The 11,064-nt window shown below is 39.8% G+C and overlaps 1 protein-coding gene across 2 annotated transcripts in view; it reads right to left on the bottom strand.

The window, feature by feature from the left end:
• NELL1 (NEL-like 1 (chicken)) overlaps window positions 1-11,064 on the bottom strand; it is a 1,454,777-nt gene that overhangs the window by 959,690 nt on the left and 484,023 nt on the right. The gene's annotated exons all lie outside the window — the stretch shown is intronic.

Raw genomic sequence — 11,064 nt, 5'->3', positions numbered from 1 at the left:
AGACAACAGTTACGTAACGTGGTTACACAGTTGGTGAGTCACACACAGAGCTGCACTCCCAAGATCCACTATGAGGAAAAACTTGCTGCCCAGCTACAGGAACTGTGGTGAACACACAGCCTCAGATCTGCATCAGCTGAAGAAATGCCTGTCCTGGGGTTGCCTTTTGTAAGGCAGCCTGCATCAAGTGATAGAGCCAGGTAGGGTGTAAAGTTATAGACATTTGAGACCAGTGTGAGACAACTCTTGACATGGGACTACTTGATCCTCTTCTCACTTGCCCAATCCTGCCCTCTACCTTCTTTTTTCAGAGTTGTCGGTCCCCTGATAAACATTTTGTCCCCCAAACTCTATCTCAGCAATGGCTTCCAGAGAATGCAATTAATTGCAGGAAGAATGGACAGAGTCCATGTCAAGGATTCCTTGACTACACTGGGAAGTCCAAAAAGGAGTCTCTGAGAAGGAATTTTTTACAGTTGAATTCTGAAGGAGGAGTAGATCTTAAGAAGAAGAAAACAGGGGAGAGATAAGGTTGCCATCTGAGAATTAAACTCTTACAAACCCCAGACAATAGTTATGATAAGGTATCTGGAGAAATAAATCTAGAGAATGTCTGCAAATGTATGACTGTGGAATTCAGGGACACTGAACACCCCAATCAAGGTGAATCAGGAGTAATTTCAAGGAATGAGAACTGCAATATGATTGTAATTTACTTAGCAGATGGACGCCTAATCAATGGCATTGTACTCTGTTTAGGAGACTGCATCAGAAAGGGGGAAGGGCAGTCTAGGATGAACAAAAAGTAACCAATGAAGCGACATAACTCAACACTGGGTATGCTAATAGTACTTTATTGAGATGTATTTTTAATGATCAGTTGGGGGTTGGGGTAGGGATATTTTGCTTGCTTTGAAAATTCTCTAGTCTAAAATGTTTTATGACACCTCACTTTACAAAAGAACATGTCCGATCTAGTCCCTGTTTAGCCTATTTTTAATGGACTTTACATATAAGGGGGCTTCAAAAAGTTGATGGAAAAATGCAAGTAAAAGATAATAGACTTTTTGAAGTCCCCTTGAATTGGGATAAAGAACTGGACCGCAAGTTCAGTTTGAACCACAAGGTCAGTGAATCAAACTCACCAGTCGCTCCTTGGAAATCCTATACAGGGTTGTCATGAGTTGAAACTGACTCTATGGCACACAACAACTCCTTCATTCTATTGGGAGGAAAAAACAACAAAAACCCCACTCCCATCCAGTTGATTCCAACTCACAGCAACCCTGTATAAGATTTCCCAGGCTGGAAATCTTGACAAGAGCACAACGCCTCAGTGGGTTTGAACTGCTGACCTTAAGTTATCAGTCCTTGTCTATGTTGTTGTTATTGTTGCTATGTACCATCAAATCATTTCCAAGGCATAGCAACCCTGTAAAGGGTTTCAGATGAGCAGCTGGTAAGCTTGAACCAAGGACCTTGCAGTTCAAATCAACTTTGCAGTCCAGTATATTAACCCACAGCACCGCAGCTGGACTCCATCCTTGTCTATAGAAGGCAAGGATAATCGCTTTTACTTTGCAGATGATGAAATCCAGGATCCTTGACTGAAATGACTTATTAAAGAGTCTCTGCTGCTAGGACACAGCACAGGGGTTTGAAGTCTAGTATTGTGGTCCCTGAACTCCTTGTGTAGTGCTGACTGTGAACCACAGGTTCAGTGGTTCAAACCCACAAGCCACACCTCCAAATTCTTACCCATGGTCGCTGAGAGTCGGAAACAACTGGACAATACTTAAGAACAACAGATGCAGTCCCCACCATTTCTGTATCCATTTGCAGTACTGTGATATCTTGCGTATTACTGTAATGCTGAAAGCTATGCAAATACTAGCAAGGTCAACAATGTTGGATAGGTTTCAGCAGATTGTCCAGAGTAAAAAGAACTAGCAAAAAGACATGGCAGTCTACTTGGGGGGGAATTTTTTTTTTTTTGATCCACAAAAGCTTTATAAATTGTAGTGGAAAATTGTTGGATGTAGTGAAAAGAAATATGTTCTGCAGGTCAAAAGGTACTCAACATACAACTGGGAAAGCAGTACCTCTCCAGAGTCAACCTTAATGAACTGAATGGTACAAAGCTTTCAGAAACTTCATTTGATGGTGTTCTCATAAAAAGGAGAAGCAGTAACTGCAAACATCCATTAATAATCAGAAAACGGAACGCACGAAGTATGCATCTAGGAAAATTGTAAGTTGTCAAAAATGAAATGGAACAAATAAAGACAGATATTCTCAGCTAGTGATTCGAAATAAACTGGTACTGGTCATTTTGAATCAGAAATCAAATGGTATACTATGCTGGCAATGAAAAATTAAAGAGGGATGACATCTCATTTATCATCTAAAAGAATATTTCATGATCTAACCAGCTGCTCCTTGAAAACCCTATACAGAGTCTCTATGGGTTGGAATCAACTTGATGGCACTTAACAACAACAACAACAATCCTGAAGTACAACACTGTCAGTGATAGAGTACTATCCATATACTTACAAGACAGACCTGTTAGAAAAACTATTATTCAGATACATGCACCAAACACTAATGTCAAGTAATAAAAAAATAAAGATTTTTGCCAACTTCAGCAGACTAACATAGTAGGAACATGTAACAAAGATGCATTGAAAATGATTAGATAGGAAAGGGAAAGGTGCAAACAAATAAGCATCAGCAGTTGGAAAATATGGCATTAGTGATGAAATCATGCCAGGATTATGTGATAGAATTTTGCAAGAACAACAATCTATTCATTGTAAATACTTATTTTCAAAAACACAGATGGTGGCTATATATATGGACCTTTGCACATGGAAAAAAAGGAATCAAATTGACTACATCTGTGGAAAAAGACGAGAAGCTCAATATGATCAGAGAAAAGATCAATTACAATACAAAATTAATTGCTCAAATGAAAGTTCAACTTGAAGCTGAAGACTATTAAAAGAAGTCCAAGAGTGCCAAAATACAACCTTGAGTTGCTGTTAAGTCCCATGGAGTCAGCTCTGACTCATGGCAACCCTATGGAGGGTTTCCGAGGAGTGGCTAGTGAATTAAAACCATCGAACTTGCAATCCAGAGCATTATCTCACAGTGCCACACCAGGGCTCCTACCTTGAATATATTCTACCTGAAATTAGAAACCATTTCAGTAATAGATCAGGCACAACGAACACTAATGACTGAAGAAGAGATGAGTTGCATGACATCTTCTATATGAAGAAAGCCAAACATCATTTAAAAGACAAGAAAGAAAGCAAAGACAAATAGATGTGAGAAGAGAATCTGAAACTTACTCTTGAAGGTAGACTAGCTAAAGCAAAAGGAAGAGATTAGGAAGTAAGACTTGATTTCAAAGGACAGCATGAAAAGACAAACTAGACTTTAAAAGACAAAAGGGAAGAGAACAAACTCAACATTTCTCAAGAAGAACTGAAGAAAATTTTCAAGTCATGAGTTGCAATATTCAAAATAAATGAACAAGATACTGGAGAATCAAAAGAAAATGGAAGGGTTTCCCAGAGTCACTGTTCCAAGATAAATGGTCAACATTCAGTCATTTCAGGAATCAGCATGTTAGCAATAACCAATGGTTAAAAGAAGAAGCCCATAAGTGGAACAGAGGTAAATAGTGATGTAAGCTCAACTTTAGAACAACAGGACTCTGGGATACAGGGATTGAAGCATGGTTGGAATTGGTAAAAGTGGGGAAATAATGTTAAGATACTTGGCTGTCTTTTGAATCTTGGTTTCCCTTATCTACCACTGTATAATAGACACTTGAGGGGAGAGAAAGGAATAGCCAGAACCATCACCATAGAAAACTTGTAAGTCTGTCTTCAGCCTATAACTCATTGGAATACCTAAAAGGGGGCTAGAACTTGCCCAGTGAAGGAGGCTTTCTGTGGAGCCTCTGAGACTATAGGTGGAATCCTGAACTCCATCCAGAATCTTCTGAGGTGGGAAATTTCTACTTGAAAAGACAAGCAGACCAGTCTGGAGTGGCTAGAATAACAGAAGATACTTCTTGAAAGAAAGATCAGCAGGAAAAAATAAAAAACAATAACAGCAGTCTGACTGACTACTACAAGAACAAGCAAGCTGTTGACCCGGGAGCCATCATGGCAAGTGGTTAGGTCCCCTCAGGGAAACCCCCTTCCCAGACTAAGACTCAAGGGGAATACATGAGTAAGCATGTGGTCTGGCTGGTGACCACGATAAGAGGAAGTAGGGGAAAAACAGCAATGAAGTGTGAGCTAAGCCTGACCACGTTCAATAGACTCCCATAAATCCGGGTTGAAATGTGGTTGCCCAGCAGTATGGCAAGACCTGGGGATTCCTGGGCCCAGAGACAGAGACATGGCCACAGGGGACTAGAGTGGAGAGTGAAGCATCCAGCTGATGTGAAGTGAAGGGAGATGCACAACATCCATACTTGCAGATAGTACCCACTTTACCTAGCTTCAATGGCTGGATGATCAGAACTCATCTAGAAGAAGCAAGAAGAGGGAAAGAAAAGAGAAATCCACTACAACTTGATGAACTTGACCTATACTTATGGATGTAATAGCCCAAAAGAGGGAACAAATCTTTACAGCGAGGATCATTCCCAACCCCTGGGTACACAGGGTTGACAGGGATGGGCAACTTAGATATTGGCTATCCAAAATGGAGGGGTCATGGGGCTACAAAGGCAAGAAGTGACTGGCTTAAAAGCTTTCAAGAGGGAGCCTAGTTCCAGAGGGTACAGGGGAAGGTAGAATCTCTACTGAGTGGTTTCTAATCTGTTGGGACGGGGCTGACCAAAGGAGGTGGAGATAAGCCTCTTGTGGTACAATAGTGAATAATTGCTATCAGGACTGACTGTGAGGGTCCGAAATGTAAAGGTAGATGTTTTGTAACAAAAGGAGGGGAATGGTTGATTTTACAGTCCAGGAGTGGAGGTCCATGGGACCATCAAGTGACTAGAGCAGAGTATGGGACCCTACCAAGAGAAACAGTGACGCCAAAGATGGAAGCAGAGACAATGATGTGGCGAGATGGAGCGGCTGGGGACTCTGGACTCAGGGAGGGAGAGAGCCTGCATGCTGACAGCCAGGGAGCAGGTTTGCGGGGTATACCCTTTGGTTATTTGATGACGCATGCAGGGGATTGTAATCACTGCAATGAAATGAAATACGATAGGATGTATGTAAAGCTGGTATTCTCCCATGTAAATGATCACATAATTCACAACAAAAACTTAAAAAAGAAGTTCAAGGACACTGAATGCATTGGGGAAAAGCAGTGCTCAACAAATACACTGCTACTTAAGAGGTTTTAAGTAAAAGATGCAGTGTTGGAGGTGCTAACTGGCAAATGATAAGAAATTTGGACAACAACTAATTGGTCAATCAACAGGAAGAGATGTATTTGTGACCATTACAAAGAAAGGCGATCCAACAGAACGTGGAAATTAAGCATCAACAGCATTAATATCACACAAGTAAAATGTTGCTGAATGTAATTTAAAAAATGATGGAAGTAGTTCATTGACTGCCAGAAATCCAACCTAGATTCAGAAAAGATTGCAGAATGAGGAATCTGGGCTGACAGCAGAGAATACCAGAAAGATGTTTACCTATGTCTCATTGACTATGCAAAGCATCGGACTGTGTGGATGATAAAAAAATCAGTGACTAACATTGTGAAGAATGATAATGCCAGGACAGTGAAATTGAGCTTTTGCAGAACCTGTACATAAACCAAGACGTAATCATTCAAGCAGAATAAGGGGCTACTACATGGTTTAAGGGAAGTCCTGGTGTGGCACTGTGGGCTAATGCATCAGACAGCAAAATTCCTTGAACTGAAAGGTCAGTGGTTCAAGCTCACCAGCTGTTCCTTGGAAACCGTATACAGGGTCACTATGGGTCGGAATCAACTTGATGGCACTTAACAACAACAACAACAAAGATGGTTTAAGGAGTGCTGGTGTGGTGCTGTGGGTTAATGCACTGGCTTGCAAAGTTGCTTTGAACCGCAAGGTGGGTGGTTGAAGCTCACCAACTGCTCTTTGGAAACTTGATACAGGGTTGCTAGGGGCCAGAATTGACTCGACAGCCTTTAACAACAATAACAACAACATGGTTTAAAAGCTGGAATGGCGTCATCAATAATCCAAGACATTAGGCTATATGAAGAATGTATTAGCAGGATTGGGAAAAAACTCATTAACAACCTCTGATATGCAGATGATACTGAAGAAGATACAAGACTACAGCCTCCAGTATATACAACTCAATATAAAGAAAGAAAGAAAAAAAATCCTCTTGAATGGACCAATAAGCAACATCATCTAAACAAAGAAAAATTTCAAATTGTCAAGGATTTTATATACTTGGATCCACAATCTATTTCCATGGAAGAAGAAGTCAAAAGTCAAACAACATATTGCACTGGGACAATCTGCTGCAAAATATCTCTTTAAACTATTAAAAAGCAAATTTCTAATTCTGAAGATTGCTGCATCAGACCCAAATCATGACATTTTTAATGGCCTCACATGCATGCAAAATAAAGAAAATGATTATGGAAGACACAAATAGAACTGGTACTTCTGAATCATAGTGTTGGCAAGAATATTAAATATGCCATGAGCTGCCAGAAGAACAAACAAATCTGTCTTTGAAGAAGTACAACAAAAATGCTCATTAGATGTAAGGATGGGGAGACTTAATCTCACGTACCATAGGAGCTCTGGTAGCATAGTGGTTAGGAATCAGGCTGCTAATCTCACAGTCAGCAGATCGAAACTACCAGCTGTTACGTGGGAGAAAGATGAGGCTTTCTGCTCCTGTAAAGATTTACAGCCTCAGAAACCCTATACAGGGTGGCTAGGAGTCAGAACCGACTCCACAGCACATTAACAACAACAACAACTATAGACATGGAATCCGATAGAACCAGTCCCTGAAAAATGACATCATGCTTGATACAGTAGATGGTCAGTGAAATTGAGGAAGACCTTCAATGAGATGGAATGACACCGTGGCTGCAACAATAGGCTCAAACACAAGGATGGCACAAGACAAGGTAGTGGGTTTTTCTGTTGTACACAGGGTCTCTATGAGTGGGCACTAACCTGATGGCACCTGACAAGAACAAGCAACATGCTGCAGGCACTGGGGATGATTATTATAATGGCAAAACTAGTGCTCTTCTCTCACATTTGAACCTTATCACAAGCTTTCTGGTAACTCTGGCAATGTTGGACAAGTAGGAAAAGGAGAAGGCACCTGGGGAAAGAAAGCCTCAGCAAACTGAATAGTCACGATACATGAAAGCTAATAAACACTTAATGCAATTATATAAAAGACAGCAATACAAACACATTACTAGGTAAAACATGGAAGTAACTAGAGGAGAAAAAATGAAAGGAACTAAAAATGGTTGCCACAGGAAACAGAGGGAGGGTGCGGGCAGGTAGTAGCTTGCTGATTTTCATCATCAGTTGTGTAGCAGTACATGACTTTACAATATGCAAATAATGTATGTATCTTGATAAAAACTAGAGAGATCAGACTGGTCCTCTACGGTGAAAACCTTCCTCCAGGCACACCCTCATTAAGGAACTTTGAGTAGTCATTCCTCCACTTCAAGGTGAGAATCTCCTGCTCTATCGCAGATAAATGTCTTACTGCCTGACTATAAATTATTGACTTGATATTCTGGATATCATCTACAATCAAATTCTATGCGCATGTCAAATATAAGTCAAATGTAAGAGATGGACCTCTTCTCCACAAAATGGCAAACTCAGATTTCTGAGGCAGCATGATGTAGACCCTGGACATTAATGGTTTCACCAGAGGAAATGGCTCCCTAGGTGTAATCTCCAGATAATCAATCAGGCAGCCCCAGTTCATGAGGCCCTCTGCATCACTGTGAGCCAGGAACTGAAATGATGAGGCATTATGGGGTTGAATGAAGACTTGGGGCCTTCCTTCATCCTTTCTCACCATACTTTGAGGATGTTGAACACAGACGATGTGTGTTTTCATTAAAGAATCCTTGGCACTATGCACCATCTGCTAAAAGAAGACCCACAATTAAAGTTAAAGAAATGAAAGAATGAACAAATAACCCCTAGAGCCACAAGGCTGCTTGGAAGCTGATATGAGAAAATTGAAGGATTAATGCCAGGGTGAAAGCAGACCAGGGGAAATAGTGTTCCAAGGAGTTTACTGGTAGCAGCTGTGAGTCAGAGATGGTCAATTTTGGGACCCATCTTTAAGTATGTGTAATGATTACACCAGTAAATTGAAGTACTATGGTTTTGGAATATACCAAATAAATAACAAGAATATCAAAATATTGAAAAATACTCATTGTCCACGAAGAAAACTGTCACATATATGTTCTACCTGATAAATCTATGTGGATCCTGTCTGAGATTTGATTGCACTTATTAGCATTTTGAAATGTTCATTTTGCACATTGAAAGCAACAGTTACCATACATGTTAAATTCAACTTTCGGTTTCACATGTCCAAGGTTAGTGAGTTGTTAGATAAGTTGTTGATAGGTGCTTTCGAGTCAGTTCTAATAGAGACCGTATACACAACAAAATGAAACACTGCCTGGTCCTGGCACCATCTTCACAATCCGTGCTACATTTGAGCCCATTATTGCTGCCACTGAGTCAATCCACTTCACTGGGTGTCTTTTTCTTTTTCACAAATCCTCCATTTTATCAAGCATGATGTTCTTCTCTATGAACTATTCCCTCCTGATAACATAATCAAAGTGTGAGAGATGAAAAAGCGCCATCGTAGTTTCCAAGAAACATTTTGGTTGTCTGCACTTCTCCCAAGACAGATTTCTTAGCTCTTCTGACAGTCCCTGGTACTTTTAATATTCTTCATCAACACCATCAATTCAAATGCAAGTTAGCATGGACAAGTTGTTGTTACATAACCTCAAGTCAGTTTCAACTTGTAGTGACCCTGTTGAGGGCTTCTGGTACTTTAAATCTTTTTGAGAACACAAAACCTCATCTTTTCCAGAGGATGATGAGCTGGAACCACAGACTTTGTGGTTCGCAGTGCAGTGTTTTATCCTAACGAGCCACTATGCTCCCGATGTACAAGTTAGTATAATACAATAAAAACAAAGTTATTACTGTCATAAACTCACAAAATCAAGTCTACCTGTCTCAGATTCTGTTCTGAAATATATGTGGGGATGAATATGGCAGTCATTCTAACCAACTCAATCTGTATGCTGAGCAAAGAATCCAGAATAGTGAAATATATTAAGAATGTGGCATCAGGATTGGGAGAAAGACTCATTAACAATCTGCAATATGGACATAACACAACCTTACTTTCTGAAATTAAAGAAGATTTGAAGCACTTCTTGATGAAGATCATAGACAACAGCCTTCCATATGGATCACACCTCAACATAAAGAAAACCAAAAGTCTTCACAACTGGACTAATGAGCAACATCATGCTAAACAGAGAACACACTGAAGTTGTCAAGGAATTTCATGGTACTTCAATATACAGTCAACAACCATGGAAACAGCAGTTAAGAAATAAAACAATGTTATTTCATAGGGTCAATCTATGGCAAAAGACCTCTTTAAAGTATTCAAAAGCAAAGATGTTACATTAAGTAACTACAGTGCCTAACCATAGCTATGGTATTTTCAATCACTTCACATGCATGTAAAAGCTGACAATGAATAAGGACGGTCAGAAAGAATCTATACCTTTGAATCATGGTGTTGGCAAAGAATACTGAATATAATATGGATGCCAGAAGAACAAATGAATCTACCTTGCAAGAAGTACTGCCAGAATGCTCCTAAAGTAAAGATGGCAAGATGTCATCTGAAACATATTAGACCTGTCTTTAGGAGGGACGAGTCCCAGGAGAAGGATGTCATGTTTGGTAAAGCAGTGTTTGGCAAAAAAGAAGACACTCAACAAAATGGCTACAAACAACGGGCTCCAACATAGTAACTCTTGTAAGGATGGCACAGTACCGGGCAGTGTTTTATTCTGTTGTATGTAAGGTTGCTATGAGTCTGAACCTATTCCATGGACTCTAACAACAACTTTTTCCTTCTAAATAGTTCTCTTCTCCCTTCTGTTCACAGCTTTTCTGATTATATCCTACCCATATTTTTCATTCATTCATTTATTCAATACTTTTCAACTCCTACTATGTAACAGGCTCTATGAATCAAAAAAATGCTATAATATATTCCTGGCCTCTAGGATCTAACAGTCTAGATGCCCTATATCAGAAAGAAATTTAAAGTATTCAGACATTTCAAAAATATTACCTTTGAAATTAGAATTATATAGACAAATTTTCTGGATAATTCAATGAAACAATGAATATTGAATCATTCTACTAAATGATTAGCATTCACCTAATTTCCATAATAGAAACACTTTAAGATGCAACTGTATTTTCAAATCAAGGTATTGTCAGCGAAGTTGATTAAATAACTGCACATATATAACAACACACAGGCAATGTTTGAAGTTTTAAATCATGTGATCTAATCTCAAAATATTTGGGGATTCAGGTCTATAATTGTTGTTGTCAAGTTGGAACTGACTCATAGCGACCCCATGCACAGGAGAACAAAACAATGTCTGATCCTGAGCCAACCTTACTACCGCCACAACACTTGACACCATCAATGATGCCACTTGGCCAATCCATCTCATTGGGGTCTTCATCATTTTCTCTGACCCTCCATCTTACCCAGCATGACATCCTTTTCCAGCGACTATTCCCTCCTGACAATATGTCCAAAGTATGAGAGACGAAGTTTAGCCATCTTGGCCTCCAAGGAGCACTCTGGCTGCACTTCTTCCAAAACAGAACTATTGGTTCTTTTGGCAATCCATGGCACTTTTAGTATTCTCCTCCAATACCACAATTCAAAGGCATCAATTCTTCTATGATCTTCCTTATTCACTGTCCAGCTTTAGCAACCA

Source organism: Chrysochloris asiatica, unplaced genomic scaffold (genome assembly GCF_000296735.1).
Source record: "Chrysochloris asiatica unplaced genomic scaffold, ChrAsi1.0 scaffold00083, whole genome shotgun sequence".
In the NCBI taxonomy this organism is placed as follows: Eukaryota; Metazoa; Chordata; class Mammalia; order Afrosoricida; family Chrysochloridae; genus Chrysochloris; species Chrysochloris asiatica.
This window is presented reverse-complemented; position numbering and strand designations above follow the sequence as displayed.